Source organism: Condylura cristata, unplaced genomic scaffold (assembly GCF_000260355.1).
Source record: "Condylura cristata isolate star-nosed mole 26May11 unplaced genomic scaffold, ConCri1.0 scaffold00020, whole genome shotgun sequence".
NCBI classification, from domain to species: Eukaryota; Metazoa; Chordata; class Mammalia; order Eulipotyphla; family Talpidae; genus Condylura; species Condylura cristata.
In genome coordinates, this window is record NW_004567121.1 from 13419157 (window position 1) to 13446067 (window position 26911).

At 50.0% G+C, this 26911-nt stretch overlaps 1 protein-coding gene across 1 annotated transcript in view; it reads right to left on the reverse strand.

Annotated features, from left to right (window-relative positions):
• Positions 1-25026, reverse strand: part of MSH6 (mutS homolog 6) — a 93774-nt gene extending 68748 nt beyond the window's left edge. The window contains exon 1 of the mRNA XM_012727463.1: positions 24956-25026. The gene's annotated coding sequence lies outside the window, so the exon portion shown is untranslated. The remainder of the gene's footprint in view (positions 1-24955) is intronic.
• Positions 25027-26911: the final 1885 nt, after the last annotated feature.

Sequence of the window (26911 nt, forward strand, 5' to 3'; positions counted from 1 at the left end):
TCCCTCCAGTATTTTTGTCCTTTAGTGCTAGGAGCTAAATATGTCTCCCCAAAATTCATACATTGAATTCCTGTCTCCCAATGTGACTGTACAGATTTTCCTCAACTTATGATGGGACTGTGTTTTGATAAACCTATGATAAGTTGAAAATAAATCGAAGATGCATTTAATGCACCCAAACTGCCAACCTGAGGGGACTCAAGATGAGCTAGCAGAACAGACAGACTATAGAGGTTCAGTTGTTTAGCTGTGGTCGTGTGATGGGCTGAGCACTGTGGCTGCTCTTTTCTTTATTGGTGATACAAAGAATCACAGAGGACCTTACCATTAATGGCATCTTGAATTAAAGGGGAAAATACGTATTAGAAAGCTACAGGAATGAAAACATTGCACTGGGGCGTGCAACCAGTTTTAGTCAACGCACATTTATGGCATGAGTACCGATATCTGCCAGTGATCCTTCTAGACACAGAGAATGTCTGTAAAAGAAAATAGTAAGTTCCTGACCTTGGGGGACTGCCACATTGGCAGGAGCAGATAGATAGTAAATAAACAGATAGACAAATAAATATTTCAGGGTTGGTAGTACAGGGGAAGGATAGAAGGTAGAATGCCAATATAGAGAGTTGTCAGGAAAGACCTTCCAAGAAGGTGGTGTTTGAGTAGACACCTGAACGAGGGGAAAGAAAGAGCTTTGTAGGTAGAGGGGAAAGCATGTGCTAAGGTCCTGAGGCAGCAACCTCTTAGCATATTCAAGGAACAGAGGGGTTCAGTGCGGCTGGAGCACAGCAAGCATACGGGTGATTCCGAGGGAGAATAAAGGTCTGGGGTGAGGGGGTTTCAGGATAGGCATCACTTGGGACTTTTGTGGGACTTTGGAGCCACCAGAAGTTTCTGAGCAGAGGAAGATGTGATTTGACTACATTTTATTTATTTATTTATAAGATTTATTTATTTATGCATACAATACTGGGGTGCAGGCTAGAGGTGCAGGGGGTGAGAGGATTCATCAAAGACAGAGTGGGGAGCGGAACAAGCAGACTGATGAAGTACACTGCTGAGGAGAACAGCGGGTGAGATAGGAGAGGTCTGCTGAGCCATGTGGGTCAGCTCCCTGGCTGGGGATCGAACTCGTGCTGTACTGGCTGTCGGCAGCTTCGTAGTGCTGTGCTTTAACCCGTTGCACCACCAGGGAGGGCCTGGCTACATTTTTAAAAGGACCACTGGTTGCTGAGGGAATCACCCTCGGGAGGAAAGGGATCAGGCCGTTAGGAAGTTATTGCCGCAACCCAGCTGAGAGATGGCTGGGGGTGTGGAGGTGGTGAGAGCTGACTGGCTTCCTGCATTTGGGAGCAGATTTGCTAGGACTTGATGGAGAGTCGAAAGGAGGGGTTAAGGCTTGGAGATTTCTGACATGCATGACAAAAGGAATGGAGCTCCACAGCTTCAAACACCAGCTCCGTTCTGGTGATATCTGGTGCTGGTTTCCCTGGCCTTGCCACCCCTGGGGCCCTGCCATGTTAGTTAGCTTCCTCTCAGCCTCCACTTGGAGCCTTTATCTCAAGTTTAACAATACGAATCCAAAGTCCTGCCCTTCCCAGATATCACCATGACCGACTTGGTGTTTGCAGCTGTGAAGCTGGGAGTGAGGAAGGGAAAGCAACCCGGGACAGAGCAGGAGCCGCCGTGTGACACAGGACAGTGGGAAGGAAGAGCCAGCAAAGAAGGCTGAGTGGCCAGAGCGCAGGGGCCACCCCGAGAGGCTCTGGAGAGTGGCTGCGGCACACTCTGGGGCCAGAACAGCAATTCCAGAACCAGACCCCCAGTGCTTAGAGGGATTCTGGATACAGCAAAGGCAGCACCTCAAATTAGTGGGGAGAGAGGGAGTATAAATGGGAAATAAAGTGAAGTTGCATCAGAATACCTCTCAATCTGTGTCCACTTCTAAATGAGTCATGAATGAACAAGATGTAAAAGCAGGGTCAGCCCTCTGTATCTGAGGCTCTTCTTCCACGGGCTGCAGCAACCATGGATGGAAACAGTGTGTGGTTGGTCTGCAGTGGCTGCTTCTGCACTGAACCTACAGACCGCACTGAACAATGCACATGACAACCGCGTCCATAGTGTCACGTAGCACTGGGTGTTACAATAACCTAGAGATGACTTAAAGTGTACAGAGGATATGTGCAAGCTACATGCAAACACCCTCCATGTTGTAGAACACCTTGAACACCCAATATTTTGGTACCCCTGGGGGTTCTGGAACCAATTCCCCAGAGATGCCAAAGGATGACAATACTAGCAGAACCTTCAGAGAAATAATTTTCAATCATCCTTTGTTGGTGTAAAATAAAACCTAGAAAGTCGCAGAAGCAAGGAGTAAGCAAGTCTAAGCTATCTGCATGGCAAAATCATCTTTCAAAAGTCTAAAGACAAGTAACAAATTAGGGGAGAATGTACTATTCATTTGGACTAAAATTAAACTAGAGCACCGAACAGTAATAATAATAATAGCAATAATAGTAACAGTAATAATAATGAATCGGTGCCCTCTGTGGGCATGTGGTCTGGGAAAACAGAAGAGATCCATAGTGGTCTCTCCCTCCAGCTCTTGGCAGGGAGCTCCTAAACCTCTGTAATTTCCTGGTGATAGGAGGGTAATGTAATTGTGGTAATGTAAAGAGGAGACGAGGTGACTCTTGATGGCTCCAGACGGGGAGATGGTAGAGATGTTGGTGAGATTCAAGAACAGATGAGAGTCAGTTGAATATACAAGTTTATGCTTAGGAAGAGTGATCCAGGCGAGGGCTGTACATTTGGGAGTCATCTTTCTCACGATGACACTCAAATCATGAGGAAAAGAGGAGGTTGATTGGAGACGGAGGGAAGAGTGAGGAGTGGCTGCCAGGGCCACTCTCATTCACCTCCCGGAGAAGAGGAACCCTGGCAAAGACCCCAAGTGACCACTTAAGGTATTTTAGGATGCAGGCAGCAAGTTTAAGTTGTGCCTGGTAGCTATTCGGCTATTTGAAGATGGGGTCACATTGCCCTGAGATCTTCTAGATTATACCTTACAGGTTCCCTGTGTGCTGCTGTGTGAGGCATCATTCAGAGTTCTCCCCCCACGCCCAGGGTCATTCTCCTCAGTGTTCTTTCCTCACTGAATGTCACCGTCCAGGTGGGTGGGACTGAGCAGCCCAGACTAGCAACAAGCTGAGAATATGGGTGACCGAAGCACAAGCCACATGAGGACACTTGGACAGCTGGGCCACTCGCCGTTGTCGCCAAGAGATTTTCCCTTGCTTTTCCCATCTATGGAAAGGTCCGAGGATTTCAGAGAAAGCTCGATAAACAATTGCGTGAGCTCAGGCCCTCTGTTACTGCCTGACAGCTTCAGCGGCAGACAATTAAATTGTGTCCCGGGGTAAAAAACAAATAGTGTAAAACTTCTAACAAGAGGCGAGTGTTGAAGGCCGTTGGCCTGCTTCACGGTGAGAGCTAAAGATGCATTGTTTGGGGAGAGCCCAAACCTTTACACACAGCCCAGAAAAGTTCTCCACCTCCTGCTCATTTTCACCACAAGCTTTCTTAGATAACAAGTGCCAAATAGCCAGCAGTGCAGCTGTTCCAAGTTCTGGCTGGAAGAGGAGGCTGCATTCTCCATCAGTGCCGTGCGGATTCACTGCAGCTTTCTACCTGGTTACTACATACTGTGACCCCAGTTGCAAAACCCAATAAACGTGTACATGTACACACATCCCAGCACGTCCCCCCAAACCAATTAGGTATGGAGTTTGAGAACGTGTGTTCAATATTACTTTGGCCAGAGAAGGTGGGTCTTCATTTCTCCCCTTCTCCTCCTTCTCCTTTCCTACCCCCCATGCTTGGCCAGTGTGGATGGAGTCTTGGGGGGGGGGTGGCTTGGGTGGGGGGACAGACTCTTGGCCAGGACAGTAATTCTGGGATTCATGGGGAAAGGGCATCTGCATTGCTGAGAGCTGGGCTGGTTTGTTCTGACCATGATCCACTATGAAGAGAGAGGGAGACTGGAGAGAAGGTATTCTTGTGATGACCTGGGTGTATTAAAGAAAGTTCTGGGAAGGGGATATGTGAGGATCTTCATTCCAGAACGCAATTCCGGTAAGCAGCAGCAATATCACAAAGGAAATTGATAGCAATGTGAATTCCTGGCCCCACCCAGGTCTCCTGAGGCGATGCTCTAGCTCTGGGCCAGTCCCTGTGTCGGTTTAGGGAGCCTGGTGCCGGCTCCAGCTAAAGAGACTGGTCCTGCCAGGCGGCTTTCCTCGGGACCTGGACGGGCTGTGAATCTCCACGCCGCGAAGTACTGTGTGCATGTCACTGTCACTCAGAAAGTAAAGGAAACCTTATTTTTGTAATATAAACTACAGCATGTTTGGGGGGCACGTTAGAACCCCAGAGGTAGGGTTTCATGTTCACCTAAGTGGGACAAGGGCTGAGAAGGATTGTGAAACCCTGCTTTAGAAGAATAAAGGGCTCCTGGGCAGGCCCTGGGGGCTCAGGCCGGGCTGTGCAGGTGCCTGAGGGAGAAGGCCAGGCACTCACACTGCGCCCCCATGCAGGCCAGGCCTGGGACAGGCCTTTCTTCAGCTAAGGTCTGTTAGACCCGGCAGGCCTTATGGGCATGCCCTCTGCATGCTCACAGGTGTGTACCGTTGGATGTGCTGGGGGCGGGCAGGAGGGGAACAAGAGCAGACAGGGAACATCTGTCCTACCACCCCACTTCACTTTCAGCCCTGGGAGCAGCGCAATCTGCAATATTCCAGAAACCAAAGGGCATGGATTTAGTTCTACTTCCAGGGCTCCTAGGTGAAAGGCTGCTTCTGCCTGTCCCCTGGGAGGTCTGTGTGCCTTATAAGCCAGGGGCTGTGGATGGGAAGCACCCGTCTCTTCTCAGCCTCTCTTTGATCTGAGGAGGGCAGCTCTGCTCTGGGATGATGTCTCTGAGTTATTTCACAGCAGTCACTCCTGGTCTAGGGCTGTCAGCCTTGTCTGGTTCAAGGTCAAGAGGCCCATCAGGGATGAGAACGCAAGCTCTGCTCTGTCGTCTAGGAGGGACATGTGGGGTCCAAACTGGCTTTGGCTTGGAGCACAGGCAAATCTCACAATTGCTCCCTTGCCCCATGTCCCATTTAAATGATCTAAAGGAGCATAAAAAGACAGAGAGCCATCCCAGGCGACAGAATGTTTAAAAGGTAAGCGCATAGGTATTGGAAACATCCAGGTGTGGAAAGAAACAATGCCTCAGCTAGTCAACCAGGTCTGCCCCCAAGTGATCAAGCAAAATCCCTGGGAAGAGAAATTTCTCACATAGGCACAAAATGGTCCTATTTCCTTAGATTCAGCACATCTCTGCCAAGGTTGGCAAAAGACTTCCAACTCGAACTTCTACACAGGCTGTCCTTGGCCAAGCTACAGGGCCGTAACTCCTAATCCAAAACACCAGACCCCCCTGCCCCTGCTGAGACTGGACATGGAGCAGGGCACAGGCACAGACCTAGATGAGGAAGAGGGGGCTGCACTGGGGGCGTGTTGGCACTTCAGAACACATCACTGAGGAATAAAGGGGACACCAACTCCAGCATCAATGCCAGGAAGATCTGGAAGGGTAGGAGGTCAGTGACTGGACCCAGACTCACCAGTCATTAGGTCCCAGAGGGCAGAGAAGGCTTGTGGCTGTTCTCAGCTGGAGGGGCTCTGACCCTCCTGGCAGAACACGGCATGTGGCATTGCCACCCAGCAGCAATTAGTGTCATGCACCCCGAGAGCTGCCTGCACTTCCCAGGATGGGGTCGGGATGTTCTCCTAGGTCATTCAAAATGCCCACTGGACAGATGACCTCCTGTATGGGCCAGGGATCACATGGGAGGAGAGCAAGAGACCTAACTGCAGCTCTGGGGAGAGGCAGGGTGCTGAGACTAGAGTAACAACAGGCATCTCTCTCTCCCATCTTCACGAACAGCCCCACTGTCAAAAGCAGAATGTAGTCTTGTGGGCAGCCCCACAGGTAGGAGCACCAGGTTTCTACAGCCCAGGACAATGATCAAGGTCATAGTAGAGCTTCTGATGCTTTCGGGATAAATTGCAGCTGAAGCGCTGGGACACGGGTCAGCCATGGAACTTGTAAAGGCTGATGACTAAGAGCTCAAGCCCAACGCTATCGCAAGAGGCAAGCCTGACATTTGGAATCTCTAGCGCCTGCCTCCTGCCTCCTCGCTGGAGAGGCTGGGTGCTGGCGGGTCAGTGTCTGGGGGAGTGACTCATGTCTCCCTGCCCGGGACGGTGGCAGCCACCCTCACAGTGCTGCTGGAGACATGACTGCTGGCTCCCTTTATTTATCCCCTGTTCCTCAAGTAGCTCTCCTCGCCCCAGCCCATGACTGACATGGTCCCACCCCTCCAGGGCATGGTGGGAGGACATCACCACCACTGCAATTATATGGATCCTTCAATCCCCAAAAATGTCACATCCGCCACCGCCTGTCCCCCCCCCGCCCCCCAGCATCAGTTTTGTTCTGAAATTATCCACCCAACCCCCGTAACTCAGATGCAGAGTCTACACAGTGAAGTTAAACTTTCAGCCGCTGGTTGCCTCTGGTGGCGAAGATTGGCTGAGGACTGACCAGGAATTCCTCCATTTCACTGGGGAGACCCAGTCACAGCCCCAAAGTGGAAGTAAAGATTATCTTAAGCTGAAGACATTTGAGATAAAACAGATGCAGAAAGAAGACTTCTCGGGGCCTCCCTGGTAGTGCAGGGGATAAAGACCTGGTGGTATCAAGCTATTGCCAGGCACTGCAGCAAGAGTTTGATCCCCCACCAGGGAGCTGACCCCATGGCGCAGCAGACCTCTCCTGTCTCACCCCTGTGCCCCTCAGCAGTGTATTTCATTCAGTCCGTATGTTCTGTTTCCCATTCTGTCTCTGGTGAATCTTCTCACCCCCCTGCATCTCTGGCTTATATCCCAGCTCTTGTATGCATAAATAAATAAAATAAAAATCTTAAAAAATAAAGTCTTCTCAGAGCTTCCCTTGTCTGACTAAAAGGAGAAACTTCTGAGAAATGGGACTGCCACACACCCCTATCAGAATGACTCTGCTCCCAGGGGAGACTGAGCAACCCCACCACACACCTGCTCCCCCCACCACAGATAAAAAAATTTCACTCATACCTGTAGAGACAAGCATTAGCATAAACTTTCTCTCAATTACCTCAAAAACCCATGTTGCCCTTCCTAAAGCGGCCTATTTATCTTTCCCATGGGAGCCTTTCCTCTCTCCTCTCCCTCCCCTTCAAGTTAGGTGCACACTCCAAAGTAAAACCACCTTTCAAGCTCCTCACTGAGCACTCCCGCGTGCATTGACAACCTGCGTGTGCACTTCCTTCCTGCTCAGGTTACTTCCCAGTGTAACCTGCAGGCTCCTGTCATTGAACTTATGAGGTCGAGGAGAAGTTCTTCCTCCATGATAGCACCTTCCTCCTGTACCTCAGAGAAACCCTCGTTTTAGAGCTAATGGTTTCTTAGAAATTAATTCATCCAGTGACACAAGAAACATCTTTAAACACAAGCAGGTGCAAGTCACACTCCAGAGCCATCCACAGCAGCGTTTACATTATATGTGTGTATTTTGGAAAGAGTGCTCCTGGCCCCTGTTAGAAACCTCTGCTCTGGCTCACCCCCATCATCTGGCCTGAAGGCTTAAGTGGGTTCACACAGGCCCTTCTCTGTGCACAGAGGCCCTAACTCCCTGGGTGGGCACTCAAGCCTCCAGGGCTACCACCCTGTCCCTGAGTGCTCCTTTCGGCCTTTTGGTCTGTCATTACTCCGGCCCAACGTGATTTCACTCCCCCTCGTGGTGTCTTCGTCTTGGAAGCCTCTCGGTCCATTTCCCATCCTGGCTCCCTGCCCAGTTCCCAGCCAGTCCTGCTCCTAACCCCTTCCTGCAGCAAGCTGCCCGGTCTGCTGCAGTTCACATAGCACCACATGAAAGTCTTTCTATTCTGGAAGCTGCGGCAAGGCAGGGAATCTTCTCAGTCTCCCAGGGGCTCTTTCTACAAAGGTGCTGAATACATGCAAGGATGCAAGTTGACAGTGGGGCAGGGGAGGGTCCCCCATCCCACTAAGGCCCAGGGGAGGCTCACTTCGGATGTTTGCTTTTGGAATTTCCCAGCCTGGTTTCCTTTAAATGGAAATTCGGACATTTTCCATTTATGTGAATGTTCACAAGATGAACATTCATCTGCCCTCTGAAGAGAGAAGACTAAGAACTGGGTGGATGTTGGGGCCGGAGAAGAACAGTTCTTGTGCCCACGGCTGACTGCAGGCCCCTCGGAAGCACTAAGAGATAGTAAACAGAAAAGAAAGAAAGAAAAAGGGACTAATGAGATCCAGAACTAGCATCAAAATGGTGATGTAAAAGTTTCAGGGAGCCAGCGAGAGCCCGTCGCCCTCCTCCGGCCACCATCATCTGCGAGGAGAGGGTCTGCTGGAGATGGGGGCTGCCGAGTATGGACCCTGGGAAGCAGTGGATATTATTAGCCTTTCTGCCATCTCCTGCATACTGGAAATGTCACTGCCAGCCCAGCATGGCTGCTGGGAGGGCAGGCTCACCGTCTGCCCATCCCCGAGGGGGGCAGGTGTCTCCCTGCTGGTGGCAAAGGAGGGTTCAGATTAGAGACCAGCATGCCAAGGTCTCTGTCCCAGAAGTGCAACTCCAGGTGAGCAGATGAGGAGGCAGCTGGGCTCTGCAGTAGCTGTTGGCATCTCAGGGCCTGAAGTTGATAGTTCACTTTAGGGATCAAAGCAATGCAGCGGGGATAAAGAGCTCAAGGCCACCCTAAGCAGCCCCGGGGAACCATGGATAGAAAACAGCTGCCTGCTCACAGTGGCCGTGTTATTCTCCTTGTTGCTTCAGTTACCAGACTCAGTCTCCTTGGCCTCCAAAGTCAGGTGCCTTTTCTCCTCCCATCCTTCACCTCCCGCATTGCTTCCCTCTCCCCTTGTGCTTGTTACCCCCCACCGACCACCCCCACACTGAATTTCTTGCAGTCGCCTGCACAATCATTTCTGGGGCTCAGTGCCTTAGCTCTTATTGTTCCCTCTATTAGCAGTGCCTTCTTCCTGATGCCTGGAAAACTCCTGTGCATTCCTCAAGACCCAAACTTAAATGTTACTTCCCTGGTAAAGGCCTTCCTGATTCCTCTGTGCATAGCCAGTCTTTCATTCACTGAAAATAGTGTTAGATGCTGGGGGTTAGAAATATATTTAACGGCCGTCCCTGGTGGCGCAGAGGGTTAAAGCACAGCACCGAGAAGCTAAAGCCACTTCAGCAAAAGTTTGATCCCCTCCCGCCCCGGACCTGACCCATGTGGCGCCGCAGACCTCTCCTGACCTGCCCGCTGCTCCCCTCAGCAATGTACTTTGTCAGTCAGCCTGTTCTGTTCCCCACTCTGTCTCTGGTGAATCACCGCCCCTGCACCTCTGGCCTGTACCTCAGTTATGTATGGATAAATAAATAAATCTTTAAAAAAAGAGAGAAATATATTTAACACCATGGTATTACAACTGAGATGGAAAAATGCACAAAATGAAGAATGATGTAAAAAAATAAATAACATAATTTAAAAAAGAAAAACATAACAATATACAGAGTTGAAGCAAATGTGGCAAAAATGCCATCAATTAATTCACCCAGGCAAAGGAAATTGGAATGTTGATTGTGCTGTTCTTGCAACTCTTCTGTGGAAATAAAGTTTTTTTTAAATAGAAAACTAGGTAGAAAAAAAAGAATAGAATATGGACCTGAATAGAAATTCATTCAAGTGCAAATTTACTGTGACCTGATTTGAGAGACCAGAATCCACTGAAATTCAGGGTTTGCTGGCAGAGTTCCACATTTATAAGTCAGTTTGTTGCATTTAAACTTAAGCATGCATATGTTTAAATAAAGGGGAAGATGAGAAATTAACTAGATAAGTGAATAAAAGAAAGTAACGCTACCTAAAAATCACAATTATACACGCATATATAACAATTACAATTATTTCAAGATATGCCTTCTTGGTCATTTTTATGTGTCGATATGTTTTTAAACACAAAATGGATTCTACTACATATAGTTTTGTGACCCTTTCTTTTTACGCCACAATATGTAAGAATTGTTTTTCCATATTGATATATAACCATCAGTATTTCAAAGCTGCACTGTTTCCATGGCGTAAGTGCCCTGCAACTCACTGACCCTGTGATCTTCACCCCTGACACACCAACACAAGCCTAGCTCCATGATCCTGGCACCATCCATGACTCCGACCCAAACAGAGGGTCTGAAGTCAGTGCTGATCCTTTATTTAGGCAAGTGACACATCGCTATTTGGGTTTCAAAGGAAAAAATGAATAATGACAGGCTAGAATTAAGTGGGAAAAGCACCTCCTCTCATGCCACGAGCATTTCAATAGGTAGAATTCAATCTGTCTGGCAGCTCTGGAGAAGTCAACAGAGCTTTAGGCCACGCCTGGGCCTCTGGCAAGACTAAGAGGCGCTAAAAATAGACCCAGAACTAAGCACCGAGACTTTTCTGAATTCATAGGCATAAAGGCTGCCCCAGAAGGGCTTGCTGCTCCTACATTTTCATTCTGTGGCCTGTCACGGTGCCTAAAATTCCTAAGGGTTATGGTTTTCTAAAAGGCTCCTGTCAGAAAGTGGGCAGCTGTCCTGGAGGAGACAGAGTGAGCTCCTGCTGGGCTAGGGCCAAGAGAGCCGGGACTCTGCGGTCAGTCAGACTGGGCTCTGTGTCCTCGAGACAAGTCCTCAACCTCTCTGGGCTGCCCTGCCCTCCTCTGTAACAAGGGGATGAAAGGACCTGTCATGGAGCTCCTGTGAGTGTGAAATGGAGCATAGTGTTGGGATGTGAACCAATGGGGTTCTGAGGTTTTGAATTTGTTTTTCGGAATGGCTGGGCATGGCTTTCAGAAAGGCTGAGGTTCCCGGCATAGGTGGTGAGAGCAAGACCAGCCCAGCAGAGCCCCCAAGCAGGAACAGTGCCAGAGGAGACCGGCGGCCAGTCCAGAGTCCCCTGGCAGCTGGGACCTGCCGGGCAGGGTCAGGCCTGGAAAGCCTCGCTCACTAGCCAGGCCCTCAGCATCACACGGGTACTGTTCTGATTTTCTGTTGACTCTGAAGTTTCGGGATTTCTGTCTTGCTGAAACATTCATCTGAACCACTCAACTGGGGTGAAAGTGCACCTGGGATTTCCCAGGCACCATCCCCGATGAGCAGATATACTCACTAACTGGACCAGGAGTCAGGTCTGCTCTCTGCCTGAGACCCCAGCGAGACTCATCACCCAGGGACATTGTGTCATTTATCCTAACGATGATGCCTTTCCAGGACACTCCAGGAGTGGAGGTGATCCCCTTGCACCAGCCACAGGCACGTGCAGGCCCGTATTGTGTAAGCAGATGCCCTGGAATAAATGGATTTGCCCTATGTCTTCTTAGGGCTGCTGTCACAAAGCACCATAAACTGAGGCGGGGCCGGAGAGAGGAAGGCTGAAAACAACAAAAGTATATCCTCTCAGTTCGGAACTCAAGAGTGGACAGGAAATCAAGGAGCTGCCTCTTCTGGCTCCCGGTGTTTGCCAGCAAGCCTGCCTTCCTTGCATGCAGATACAACGTGACATCGGCCCCCACTGTCACGGGGCCACCCCCTGCCTGTGACTCTCCCCCAATAGAGACACTAGTCTTGACAGGTGAGGGAGTCACCCTACTACAGAAGGGCCACATCTTAATGAGGGACCTCTGCACCAAGCCTGTTTCCAAACAAAGTCGCATGCTGAGGTACTGGGGGCTAGAATGTCAACACTGGGGTGCACAATGAGCATTCTGGCTTTAGTGTTGGAGCTCAGGTCAGAGCAACATCAGACATCCTCTCATAGTTGGGAAAGGGCCCTGACCACAGACACAGGGCTTCAGCCTGCTGCCCATCTAGACGGTCACTACGCCATCTAGATGGTCACTACACCGTCCTCGACACATCATCAAGACCAGGCTTCCTTGTGCCATACAGTGGCAGTCAGGCTCCCTGGGGTCCAGAGTCCCAGCAGTTTACAACTTCTAAAACTTACTGACTTGCGGAGACAAGCTGTTCACCCTGGTCACCAGCCCGTCCTTTCTCTGATGCCCCACATTGGCCAACCAGCTTGTTCCTTGGCCAGCATCTTGGAGCCAATTTATTCACGCCCTGGGGTTTGTTTTGTTAAGGACTTTAAAATATATTAATAAATATGCAAAGGGCTTTCTCAGCACATTTCCCTTTCAAGTGTGCTTGAGCGATGGGATCTGGAAGTTCCTGCCTGCCTCTTCCCCTGGCAGGACACCAGGGTAGCTGATGTCCCAGGGAGGGCAGGAGGCTGAGGTCGTCCCCACCACATCACCCTCTGGCCACATATTGGGGCTGCAATGAGCTGAGCCAGGAAGGTTGAGGTGAAGGGGTGAAGGTCTGAGGCATGCCCCTCCTGGCATCACCTGCTGTGACTTTCCCCCCTGACAGACCTCCCCACCCAGCATGGTCTTCCTTGCAAGCTTTGTGCTTCCTCTTTCCGTCCCTGGTCTTTGCACGGGAGGTGCCCGATATGGGGTGTATGGCTCAGAGGGAAGGCAGGACTGAAGACAGGAACGCCAGAGTTTGGGGGTAGGACTGACCGACCAGGAGGGACTGTGCAAGGTGTGGCCATAGCTAGGAACGGGATGTTTCCTCCACAGGGCGGGAGTGAGAGGCAGAGGGCCCTGGTGTCATTGCTGGTGGGTTGGTAAAGGAGTTCCGTCAAATGGTTTCTTTTCTCCATGAAGGATAAAGCTTCTGCCAGCTGGGGTGGAGAGAGAACAGGCGTGTGAGCAGTGGGAGGAGGGTGGAACACCCAAAGGTACCCTAGGAAGGTGGGCGTGGTGTTGAGAGCAACAGCCGCAGCCATTTCCCTGCGGTGGTGGGCCTCCCCAGCGAGCAGGGAGTTGAGGTTTAACAGGGAGGAAACACCTGTGGCAAATGCATGAGAAGAGGAACCGTCAACAAAGCTGGGTAACTGGGTAAAGGGAGGCGTGTGCTCCATGTGCCAAGAGCCTGAGCCCCAGCCCTGGGCAAGAGGTCTTGGGACAATCAAAGATAGCCTGCCCCTCTGGGGCAATAAGCCACTTCCTCATGTGCGCAGCCAGCCCACCCTGCTGTGCACCTCTGGGTGAGGAGGGGCGAGACGAAAGCAGACAACGGACCCACTAGACTTTACAAGGAGCCATGACCAGCAATGACAAATGAAGCTTAGGAATGAATCTCTTTTTATTGAGCCTATTGACGGCTATTTCCATCAGGTCACTTTATCTCACTTACACCCAGTTAAGCTTCCTTGAATCCGGAGAGAGGTGACTGGGGTTATAGCTAGCGCCCCACGACTGGGCGTGTGCAGGGGAGGTTTGTCCGCACAGCCCACAGCGGGTGACAGCTGGGGGCTTTCACTCTCAAGAACGGAAATGCTTTCGGAGACTTTGTACCCAGCAACAGACTCACATTTACTCGTCCAACGGAGGGTCATTGTGGCACTCGGAGTCGGACCCGCACAAATTCATATTCAGAGGCTGTCAAGGAGTATGGCCTGGTGTGGCCGCCCAGCATCCCTGAGGATGGATGTTTGTGGCCAGGTGGCTAAACTTGAAGTGAGTTGGTGGGATGTTGGGGGTGGGCTGGGGCTATCTCCTCTGCATTCTCTTTCCCATTTTCACAAAAGGGAGCAAAAAGGGCCCCTCAACTTGACTTTATTCAAGGGCAAAACAAGAAGGATGGTAAAGAAAGAGGGGCCCACAGCACTGTTCTGCTCCCCACTCTGTCTCTGGTGAATCCTCTCACCCTCCCCCCACACACACCTCTGGCTTGTACCCCAGTTCTGTAAGCATAAATAAATAAATCTTGAATAAGAAAGATTAAAAAAAAAGAAACAAACAAGAAAAAACCTGCGGGCAGAAAGCCTGCCAACCAGAGTTACTCCACTCGGACTGTCTAAACTCAGCTTTCTTGGAACAGACTCTGTCCTGGTGGCTTATTGGGGTGCAATCTCAAAAACAGCACAGCAGATTGCAGGGCTGAGGCTGAGCTGCAGTGAATCTGGAGAGGCATCAGCTGACCTGGCTGGGAGCCCCGGAGCCAGGATGGTCCTTCACCCAGTTGTCCTGGGTGGAGAGAAGGGGCTGGGACCTTGGATGCCAGGTCTACCAGTCTGTCCTTCATGCAGGCTGCTCCCACAAGGGGACTAAGTTGGGTGGGGCAGCTCCCTTAGGCCACAGGTGAGTCCCAGCAAGGAACTCAGCTATGGGCCCTCAGTGACCAAGTTCCCATCAACTGGGGACACGATGACCTTGAAGGGAACCTGGATGTGCCCTGCATCACTCACGGCACAGTGTTAAATATTTCTATGTTCTTCCAGCCACTGCTTTATTGTCGGGTCTATTCATCATCATGGTCCCTCCTCTTCTCCATCCAATAAAGCTCTTTGCTGTTCTGCAGCTGCATATCCTGCCCTTGACCAGAGAGAGACTCTGAGACCTGCCACAGAGCATGTCAGCACCACCTAAGAAAATTTTCTTGTAAAGATTTATTTATTTATGCAAACAAGAATGGGGGTGGAGGCCAGAGGTGCAGGGCAGGGGTGAGAGGACTCACCAGAGACAGAGTGGGGAGCAGAACAGGCAGATTGAAACACTGCTGAGGGGAGCAGCAGGAGAGGCGGCAGGGATCTGCTGGGCCATGTGGGTCAGCTCCCTGGCCGGGGACTGAACTCACGCTGCAGTGGCTGTGGATAGCTTCACAGAGCGGGACTTACCCCTTTGTGCCACCAGGGAACCCTAAGAAATTGTTTTAATTGCAATTTCATACCTTGCTCAGACCTTCTGAGTCAGAAACATGGGGAAGGGAGCCTGGAGAACTGTTTCCACAAGCCGTCCCCCGCACACCCAAGACGGAGAACCACTGCTTTAGATTTCCTTCCTTCTAGACTCAGGGCACCAGCCACTAAGATCAGCACATAACCTGCGGGAGGGTAACTTAGAGCAGCCTCTCCTTCAAGTTCTGGGGCTGCACACGAAGACGCTCACAGTCTGAGGTTGTACTTGCTGTCTGGACCCCTCCCCTTCTCCGCTGGCCCCCTAGGTCCCCTCTTCTGCCCTGGAGACAGAAAGGAGGGCAGAGGAACCACACCGCTTTGAGAACAGCTGACCTGGTTTCCAGCCCCAGCTGTGTCAGCTACTGCCTGACCTACGATGGATAAGATCCACTTACACACCCTAGCGTGCAGCACTGACTAGCTCCCGCGTCCTTAACTGTTTGCTTCCCTCCTCCCCTACCTTCCAGGGCCGACCTGCTTTATTCATCTAGAGTTCCAAGAATAGGTCTAGAAATCATGCCCACGGCAAGGTAAATTACCAGTAACCGAAACCCCATTTCTGTCGACAGTGGAGCCCACACAGGACAGTGAGCCCCGAAGGCTACCCCGCACAGCCCGAGTGTGGACAGCTCATGCCACACCCCTATTGGTGTGTCTCAAAAAGTATGTGTTCAGGGAAATTTGAATTTTAGTTGTAGTCCAACTAATTTTTAGAAGTTGGGTGGTGGTGGGGGGAAAGGAAGGCTTTGTCCTAAAATCACACTGACATGGGACACTCACGTATCTGGACTCCTGGAAACCCTTCCCGAAAGCCTCTGACCCTGAGGAGTCTGCACCCCAAGAAGGTTGCCTTTAAGATAGACAGCTGAAGGAAACAGCAGGGCTCCAGGAGCTGGTGCGTGGAGGTGTCAAATGTGTCCCAAGTGCCTTATTTGGGTCACAGAGACAAGGAAAGACTTCTCTACACTGGCTTCTTTCATCTGAGAGTTGAAAATCATTCCCAAGGTATCTCATGGTCCAGATCTCAGGGTTCTTCAAGGTCAGCCTGACTCCAAAGAAAATCTTGACGGACTTAAGGCAAAGAAAAGAATTTACTCTCTTGCCCCTAAAAGTCCTCCTGGACCTTCTAGTCCGGGCTGCTAGTCCTTGACCCTGGGGCTAAAGCCTTAGACTGTGCAGCGGGAAAGCAGACACCCAAAGGAGAAGGGGCTTTACACAGCAGCTCTTTCCTGAGAGCCTGTTCTGGTAGCTGGGAGCTCTAGGAGGCTGGGTGGGAGAGCAACCTGCATGGCCAGGTGAAACCAGACAGATATGAGGTGATCACACTTCCTTCTCCAGTATGTTCTGGTGTTTCATCCCAATTCTTGCTTCTCTCTTAGGTCTTCATTATCTCCCTCAGGTAGCTTTCTGCATTTGTGTCTGTAGACAGATATAGGAGGGACTAATTCCCATCAACGTGTCCACTGTTAGCACACTCTCCCCAGCACTGTGCTGAGACTGTGGCTCCAGAGGCTCAAGAGGTTCTCCCAGGGAGGGAGGCCTACAGGATGGGACTCTAATGGCTCAGTGATTGCTCAATTCTGCCTCCAGAATTGCAGAGATCTCGTGTCATGTCCCAAGCCAGAAAACTTGGAGCCTTGTGCTAACTCTGTGCCAGTTATGACTATCTATATTTGGAACATACTGGGCTCTTTCCCTGCATCTTAGCTATCCCCAAACTCACCCCTGTAGGAAGGGGCAGTGGACCGAGAGAAGCTGTTTGGTTTGCACATTCATGGCTAAGCATTAAGTTGGGGATGCTCCCAGGTCTTCCCTCTGCAAATCGGGTGTGTTGCTCGCTGCCTGAGGAACCAGTTCTAGCTGCAAACCTAAAGCACATGTACTTGATCTCACGGCATCTGCCGTGAGGAGAAAAAAGGTCTGGATCCAGCAGAAGAGTCTGCTCACTTCTCCAGCTCCAGTCTTCCTTCTCCTTAGGTGTGTGCTGTAGACATGAGTGCAGGGAGTTTACAGTGACTTTCCCTTACATGCTTTTAGATGGTTCCTTACTCCTCTAACAAGACAGAGACTGGGATGAGATGAGTGGTCTCCCCAGAGAAGGCACCTTGTATACTAAAATGTTGCTCCATTAAAGATTCCAAGACAAGAACTCAAAGAATCTAATCACGGAGGGCGTGGTCGCAGGCCTGGGACTGAGAGGCCCCAGAGCTCCTGGTCTCCAGAGACACGAGCGGCATGTTTATGTAAGATGGTGTGAGTGCGGTTCCCCTTCCACAGTCTTGGGAGGTGGTGTGAAGGGATTTGCTTCTTGTACTGCCGTGAACGTGGCACAGGGGAGGGGACCCCTAAGTGCCAACACTGGTGCCTCTTCAGACAGATCTGGTCACAGCTGCAAGCTGTGGCTATTCCAAACTGAGGAAGCTTGGGAGACTCTTCTCCCAGGGCAGGGCAAGGCTGACTCCTTCAGGGTCTGACTTACAGAGCACAGGATGGCTGTTCTGTCAGAAGCAACATCCTACACACTCCATGCCTTCCTTGTGCCCCTCAGTGAGTCCTCTCTTTCAGTCCTCTCTTTCTTTACTCAGTGACTGCAGAACTCTGGTGATGGGGGCAGGGGCCCAAGCACCTGTGGGGGTTTGGCAGTAAGAGGAAAATTTCTAGGCATGACATAGCATAAATAGCTTTATCATGCAGAATCTGTTTCATGACACTGTGCTAACAAATATAAAAAACAGTCTTCCTGGAGCTAGCAGGTGAGGAGTCTGTTCCCCAGCTACCCCATGCCACCTTCCAGGAACATGCCTGTTCATCCTGAGGAAAAAAAGAGCTTTCCCATTGTTTTCCCAGTGAAGCTTCCTCAACCATGGCAGCCTCCATGGCCCACTAAGGGTCTTCAAGTATATTTTGGTTACCATTATCAGAAAATTGTTTAAACTTGTTCAGTAAAGACTTCATTTTGCCTGCCTGTAGGATCATGTGCAAACACAAACTGGTTGATTTCAGACTGTGCAGGCTTCAAACAAGTCCCGAGCAAGAAACAGCATGATTTAGGGGCAGACTGCTGGTCCATCCCTTCAGTAATCAGATTCCCTGAGGAGCTGAGACTTGGGTATGCTGGGTGAGGCCAATTCTTGGTTACAAATGAGCTTCTAGTTGATCTTGGGTTCACATTTTCTGTCACTTAGTATTTCCTGAAAGGGAGCTGAGATGCCTTTGAGCACATGAGATAAGGGATGGAGATATAATTCACCTTGACTTCTAATCCCATCTGTATTTTATTATTCTGCAGCAGACACTATGGATGCACCTTCCAGAGCTTTTAACAACTACCCTTGATTGCTTCTGCACACTCTTCCCCAACTTCCTGTGCCTTTATTTTGAACACCTCACACCAACATCTCTCTTAGGAAAGATGGGTATTGGGTCACAGGAGCCACTTTTCCCAGCTGAAAGCCCCTGGGAGTCTGTATCCCCCTGGGGTCACCTCAGAGGGCAACAGGTCCATACTGTCACCCCTTATACAGTGACAGGTCCAAACAGAAGCACAGCAGACTGTTGTTTCCAAAAGGGCCATGTCAGTATCTCTAGTCCCACATATTCCAGAAACTTGCTGCTCCCTTAAAGAAAGCAGAATCTTGAAACTGGGTGGGCCTTTGTGACTCCCTCAACACAGAATGTGGTTGCTCTATGATTGATGAGTCTAGACCAAATCTGCCTCTCCTGCCTTGATACATGGCCTTGCAGTTAAGCCACCATTTTGTGAAGAAGCCCTGGCTAACTAGGGAAGGTGTGGAAAAAATTGTTGGTCTCAGCCTAACTGCAGCCAAAATGAGTTGCTAGATGTGTGAATGATGGGTATGTAAACTCCCAGAGGATTCCAGGTCACGGTCTAGCAACTACTCAGACTGATACCTAGCAAATAAGAAATGAACTCTCCCCCAAGTCGCACCCAAATTAAAGACACATGGGGATAACAAATGTTGTCATGGTTTTAAGCCTAACAACACTTGGGAATGGTTAATTGTGCAGCAGCAGTTACCTAATATCCATTTAGGTGCCTAACAGTGAGGTACTACCACAGTCAAGCCTAAGCAGTGGGCCGTCGAGCCTACATGGCCAATGGAAGTAAAGGACCTTGAGGAAATGGTTAATGCAAACCCACAGGACTTTGAAGAAACCATTAGGGCATGGATAGTCTGGAAGGCCACAGCAATATTTCCTGTCCAAGTGCTCTCCAGAAGCACACAAAAGAAGTGGAGTTTTTTCCTCCTCCCCTTGAAATTGGGCAGGTCCCAATTTTGCCTCTAGAGGAGCAGGGAGAGAGATTCACAGAGTTAATATCTCAGTCACTCATAAACAGCACTTTAACAAAACCAAACATACATAGACTATTCCTAAATAATCATATTTTTAAAACTTAATAGTACCATGACTTTGATTCACTTTACTTTCCCATGTGCATACTTAATTCTAAGCCTGCCCTGGGTTTAAAACTCTGTTCACTAAAGAAACAATAACTTACCACTCTCAGAGAATTGGGATTCTAAGCAAATTGGGGTGATGAGTCACTCTAGGCAGAGGTTACCTGTGGACCACATTTCTGCTTGTGATGAGGTCTAGATTTATAAGCATCTAAGGCGATTTTACTTATGACAACAAGGATACTTTTTAAAAAGTTTTATTTATTTATACATACAGAACAGGGGTACAAGTCAGAGATGTGGGAGGCTGAAAGGATGGGGAGCAGGACAGGTAGATCTATGAAGTACACTGCTGAGGGAAGAAGCAGGTGGGTCATGAGAGGTCTGTCACGCCATGTGGGTCACCTCCCTGGTCAGGAATCAAATTCATGTTGCAATGGTTGCAATAGCTTCATAGTGCTGTGCTTTAACCTACTGTGCCACCAGGGAGGCCCCAGGGATAACTTGAGCCCAAGTATCTAGTAGTGCTGCTTAAACTTAGAGCTTCCCAGTGCACGCGCTCCAAGTGAGGTATGCTGAGAATTGAGCCTGGGTTATACCTTTCCTAATTATCGGGTTCAGTTTGAATTTCCAATACCACCCCTCCTTTCTTTTCTAATTACAGCAGAACTCCTCTGTTGTCTGCTTAGTGCTATTCTGAATTCTTTTCATGCTCCACCAATCTGGCAGGGCCACGCCTCTTCAATATCTTTAAATCCAACTGGGTTCTGAGCTTCCCTCCTATCTTTGGCTCCCACTGAGTCTATTTCAATGACAGAGCCCACACTGTGATCCTTGGAGCATCATTTAAAATAGTCTAATGAGGGCCTCCCTGGTGGCACAAGGTCTTAGGTCTCAGCATGGTGAAGCTATCCTCAGCCACTGCAGCGTAAGTTCGATCCCTAGCCAGGGAGCTGACCCACATGGTGCGGTAGCCCTCTCCTGTCTCACCTACTACTCCTTTCAGCAGTATATTTCAGTTGATCCATCTGTTCTGCTCTTGACTCTGTCTCTAGTGAATCCTCTCACCTCCCCGTCCCCCCAGCCCCCTGGCCTATACCTAACTTCTTGTATGCGTAAATAAATGAATCTTAAAAAAGTGGTTTTTTAAAATAGTCTAATGAAATATCAGGAAAGAAACTGCTGAATCTCTCTGTTAGGTCATGATAGGATAAGGCAGCAAAGGGGAAATATATCAGTAGCTGATTTGGGCCAATGAAAGCTTAAGGAACAAGCTGAGGCATGAGAGACCTCAAGCCAAAATGCAGCACTTGAAATCCATAAGCCATATAGCTCCTTCAACTAGTGCTGGCTGCAGGAAGCGAGTCTGCCAGCTGCCCAGAAGGGGAGAACAGCGATGGGTAAGGTGTCTTGCTTGCAAGTGCAAAGAGGCCTACAGAACATGGCCAAGAACTTGCCCATATCCATCCTCAGAGCTTGAGAGTAACTAGGACAGGCCTTCAAGTTGTGCCTCTCTTGTAGGGAACTGGGGTAGGGAGTGGGGGTCTCGGTATGGCCAGGAGGAAGCTGGTGGCCTCTGTGTGGCCAGGAGGAAGTTAGTGGACTTGGGGAGATGCTGTTTCAAGTAGGGTGTTTTTATTGGTAAAGGATGATAGCTTATCACCCTCCTTGGCATTGCACTGTAAGACACAGGGGCAGTGCCTTACTATACCAAAAGGAGCCTCTCACGGTGGTGTTCAGGTGCAGAGGCACAGACAGGAACTTGGACTTGACAGGACTTGAACTTGGACTTGAAAATCATGCTCATATCCCTCACAACAAAATATGTTCTCTAGCTTAGAAAGCACCTGGGTGGCAAGACTGCCAACCGCTGGCCAGGCAGGAGAGCTAAAGGGGGGACCTAGGCAGTCAGTGTCTCTCAGCCTGAGTCTGTCACCTTCCCCTCTGGGTGGTCAAGCACCTTGGTGGTCCTTTAACTTCATGTTTGGCTGCTGTGTTGGTATCACCAGCAGCCCCGTCAATCATTGGACTCAATCAGCCTTAGCATCTGTGGGTGATGTTACTTGCTTGGAAATCGAGGAATCAAAAGAGAGTAGGAGGTAAATTCAACCTGCTAGGAAGCTTCCAGAAGCACATGTGGGGAAACCCACAGTCCAGGTGGGTTGGCCTCTGAGTGGGGTGGGCCCTAGCCCCTCAGCTAGGATGTGTGGGCAGGTGCCCAGCTCGGAGCTGACGACAGCACCGACAGGCTGGAGAGGGCAGGCCCGGCGCCTGCCTGGGCCCTTTGTGTGAAGGAGGCCAGACGCTCTGCCAACTGTAGGCAACTCAACCAGCGTTGGCCCACACTGCCTGGCTCTGTGACAGGGCGTGGGTGTGTCTGGGTGGGAGTGGGGTCTGAAAGAAAAGCAAGAAGACAGTTCTCCCTAAAATAGAGGAAATGTAAGGCTGTGGATCCGAGCCAGAGCTCTAGGGTAAGCAGCAGGATGCACCTGCTTGGCCTGGAGAAGCCAGACAATCTGGGTGTTGTGCTGTGCGCCACCATTTTGAGGCAGTTCCATGACACAGGACTTAAAACTACCACACGGATGATGTGTCTAACGTGGTGGTGTTAAAATTAAAGGCCGGCCCTCACTGGTGGCGCAGCGGGTTAAAGCACAGCACTAAGAAGCTAAAGCCACTTCCGCATGAGTTCGATTCCCGCCTGCCCCGGAGGTGACCACATGGCGTAGCAGACCTCTCCTGACCCGCCCGCTGCTCCCCTCAGCAGTGTACTTCCTCGACCTGCCTGTTCTGCTCCCCACTCTGTCTCTGGTGAAGCCTCTCGCCAACCATGAGCCTCTGGCCTGTACCCCAGTTCTGTATGTACAAATAAATAAATCTCTAAAAAGAAAAAATTAAAGGCCCCAGTGAAAAGCTAGACACAAAGGCCACATATGTGGGAATATACAAGGGAATTGGGATGGTCACTATGGAAAACAATTGGAGATTCCTCAAAGAATTAACAATAGATCTACAATATAATTCAGCAATTCTTCTTCTGTGTATTTATCTGAAGACTACGAAAACACTAATTCAAGAAGATATATGCCGCCCTATGTTTACTAAAGCATTATTTACAGTAGCCTACATACAGAAACAATCAACATGCCCAAGGACAGATGAATGGATAAAAGCGTGGCATAAGTACAGAACAGAATATTACTCAGCTACAAAAAAAAAAGTTTTTCCATTTGTGATGATATGGATGGGCCTGGAGGCTATTGTGCTCAGCGGAAAAAGGCAGAGAAATACCATATTATGTCAAGGTGCATTTATACACCTGACCTATAAAACATCATAGCTTCACCCAGCCTACTTTAAACATGCGTAGAACTCTTACATTAGCCTACCAGCAATGCAATGTAAGGGCAAAATCAAGTAAGATAGAGTTTATAATAAAGTATTGATTTACTGAATGCTCGTGTCATTTATTGAATGCTGTACCACAAGCGAAAAAACAGCCTGCAGCCTGTCAGTTAATTACCTTTGTGATGGATGGAGGCACAGAAGCTGTGGCTCTCTGCCGCCATTCATCTCCACCGCACATCATACTGCACGGTGCTAGCCCAGGGAAATATCAAAATGTAGAAACTGAAGTGTGATTTCTACTGAATACACATTGCTTTCCCACCACCATCAAGTCAAAAAACTGTAAGCTGGGAACTGTACTGAGTAAACGTCTGAAATGATCCAGATCACCAGGCACTGAGCAATGCAAGTGACGCCATGGTACACAGGGCTAAAAGGACTGCCAGGGCCATGGGTCGGAGATGTGGAGCATCACAAAGCCTAGCGGTCTGCCTGAGAGGGCGGGGGATGGCGCGAGCAGGTATGGAAGGGGTGCGGCTACCGTGGCAGAGGACCGTGGTGCCTTGTGGGTGGGTGTGTCGTGGTAACGTCCACCCGAAGGCGTGTGATCCTCTGTCTCTGAGTCACATAGTGTTGGAAACCAGTGTTACCTCAATAAATGAAATGCACAAAGAAAGATGCTCTCAGACACGGCTAGTGGGCATGTAGACGGTAGAATCGCTTTAGAAGAGTAGTTTCTTGTCCGTTAAATATTCGCCTGCAGGCCCTCCTTGGTGGCGCAGCGGGTTAAAGCACAGCACCAAGAAGCTAAAGCCACTTCCGCATGAGTTCAATCTCCGCCTGCCCCAGAGGTGACCGCATGGCACCGCAGACCTCTCCTGACCCGCCCGCTGCTCCCCTCAGCAGTGTGCTTCGTTGATCTGCCTGTTCTGCTCCCCACTCTATCCCTGGTGAAGCCTCTCACCACCCCTGCCCCTCTGGCTTGTACCCCAGTTCTGTATGCATAAATAAATAAATCTTAAAAAAAAAATTTGCCTGCCACCTGACACAGCCATGCCAGTCCGAGGTAGTTAGAGAAATCAAACCATGTGCTCTTGCAAAGATTAGTGAACAAAAGTTTGTCAACCGGGGAGTAGATGAACAAATTATTGTAAATTCATACAAGGAATAAACTTAATAAATGCAACAACAATAAAAAGCCTTCCAAATAATTATGCCCAGTGAAGACACCACACTCAAAGGACATAATGTTTCAGTGCAGAAAATGCCACTCATCTGTACTTTAAAAAAAAACTGTACTTGGATCTGAAGTTGCCTGGGAGTTGGGGAGGGGTGGGGGCAGGGGAGGAATTTCAAAGGGACACAAGAAAACTTTTGGGGATGACGCTCACTGTCATGTGATGCTCACCATCTGTGCACACACACACCTCATGAAAGGATGGACTTCATAGGTAGCTTAATATTTGTAAATTATATGTTGATAGACCTTTTGGGGAAACAACACATCTCCAAGTACTCTGGGTTCCATTCAGAATAAAAGTCAAGTCTTTGCAGTAGCAAAGCTGCTTAACTGACCTCCAATCCTAAAAGACCAGGGATGGTTGTAGGCATCTGTGAATATATGAGAATCACGGGATCATACACCTAAGTGGGGGAGTTATATGGTGCAGAGGTTGTGTCTCAATAAATCTGTTTAAGAAGAAAGAACACGGTGTGTAAGTGGAGGACACGGCTCTTGCTCGGAGTCTGAGTGGTAACCCACACCGCTGCGGTTAGGACCGTATCACATGCTCCCCTGGGAAGGGAGGTAGCCCCATGTGCTCAGTAGAGATGAGAAAGGGACCCAGAGAGGGCCTGGGTTTGTCCAGGTCACCCTGACCGTGAGCTTTGAAAAGGGGAAGAGACCTTTCTCTTGGGACAAGCAAATGAGAGCAGGTTGCTCACAGTGCAGCCCACGGCTGGGTTCTCCCTGCTGTCTTGAGCTGTGCCTAGCGACATGACGTCCCCCAATTGCCTCGCGATGACAATACCTTCTATTTATACCAACACCTCCCCTCCTAGGGGAGCGCTATGTTTTCCCAACATTACATCAGTAAGCCAGCCAGACTGAATTGAATTAAAATTCACAGCAGCCACTCACAACAAGCCTACCCTTTCCCCTGCCCGTCCGCTCCCCACCAAGCCCTGCAGTGCTGCACTCAGCAAAACAGAGAAGTCAAGTACCTTGGTCTTCGTGCAGGTGAAGGCCACTCGAGGGCAGAGGGACAGCCGCCCCTATTCGGCCACACACCCGGGGGAAGGACGCTGGGCTGCCCAGGAACCTGCTATCACAGAAATACAAAGCAGAAAAGGGAGTCTTTGTGTGAAACACTCTCCCTAATTGCATAAATATTCCAACCATTAAAACACAAAGTGGAGAATTACTCACAATGGAATATCAAGCAAGGGAGAAATCTCTCGAGGGTGCACTGGAGCCTTTTCTCAGCTTTTGTTCATCCCACACGGGCAGCTGTCTGTTTTGGCTAGGCAAAGGGCATATGGGCTCCTGGTGGGCATGGTCCCCCTCTGGGCAGAGCCTCCAGGACTTGTGGGCTATCCCAGTCTTTCCCCCTTAGTCAAGCTGTGAATGGTCCTGGCCAGTCCAGAGCCTGACCCACAGGAGAGAGAGAAATGAAGAACCAGGAAGAGCCTGGTCTCAGTGGATTGATGGGTGCACCCTAAGCACCCCCTCCCCCAGTTACTCTCTCTGTGTGTCTCTATCTGACACTGGCCCCCAGCAGAGTGGATGGGGACAGAGGTCTCCTGCACACACACACCCCTGGCACTGCTACCCACAGCCCATGAGCCAACAGGATACTTTAATAGTCCCGTGGGCTTGCCCTGGGTCCCCCTTTTTTTGGGGAGGGTACATCTACTGCCCTGCCTGGGGTGATGCAGGTGGCTTGAGAGATGAGAGCCGAGAGCACCTCCCTGGGAAGGGTGAGCCCCAGGACGCAAAACCCTCAGAGGCTGCAGCCTTGCAGAGCTTTTGTGCAGAACCGCCAGGAGCCCATATCGCCCTTTGCCTAGGCAAAACTGAAGCTGCCCGTGTGGGATGACTAAAGCTGAGGAAAGGCTCCAGGGCACCCTCCATAGAGTCCTTTCTCGTGTTTGATATCCCCTTGTGAGTAATTCTCACCTTTGTGTTTTAATGGTTGGAATGTTTATGGAATGAGGGTGAGGAACTGTCCCATCCCACCCCTCACCCACCATCTGCACCCCCTTGCCAACAGTGATAGCACTTAAAGAACAGGCAGTTTCTCCACACAGGGCCTCTCGCCTGCCTCCCTGTCACCCCCACACCCCCTTTCATCAGCACCAAGGCCCCTTGGTGCTGCCTGAGGTCAAGTACCCTTGCCCTGCCAGTAGCCTTGGAAACCTCTGCTCCTTGAAAGGACATCAAGGGATGTGGCGATGCAGCCCCAGGGAGCACACAAAGCCCTTCCTTCAATAAGGCAGTTTACTGGCCCTTCAAAAATCCAGGATCCGTGACATGAATAGATCCTGCCTCAAAGCACACACGCCGCCCCTGTCCATAGCAACGGGGGAGGCCAAGCACTGGCTTCTACCACGTCAGGTTTAAATAACCAGTTCGAGAGCGTAAGATTTCCTGTATGGAAACTCAAAGGTGTTGAATGTCATCTTGATACAGCAAAGAGGAAGAGGCTATTAGTACCTCTCGTGTTTATAAGATCTGGGCAATGAAAGTAATTGCAATAGGAATAATCTAACACTATTATAGAGTTTTTTTTGGTGAGCCAAGTATATAAACCTGTGTTCTAAAACAGAGTGAGTATTCGGTTAGAATCACAGAAAGTAGAATGAGCATTCTTGGGGGCACACGTCATGTAGTGGGCAGGCTCCAGGAGAGCTATTTGTGTGCCTGAAAGAGACAGACAGACAGAGAGCCAGGAATGCTCAGCCCCAGGGATGGGCATGTGCGGGCACTCAGAGGTACCCCGAAGATGTGGATGAACTCGGGCTCTCAGGGCTCAGCATTTAAATAGGGGGCTGCCTCCCCATGCAGCCCAGGGAGCGCAGCACCACTAGGGGCCATTGTGGGGAGCACAGGTCACCATCTATTTACTGGGGTGTCCGCAGAAGACCTTGGGCTGATAATGAATATCCCAGGAGTGGGCA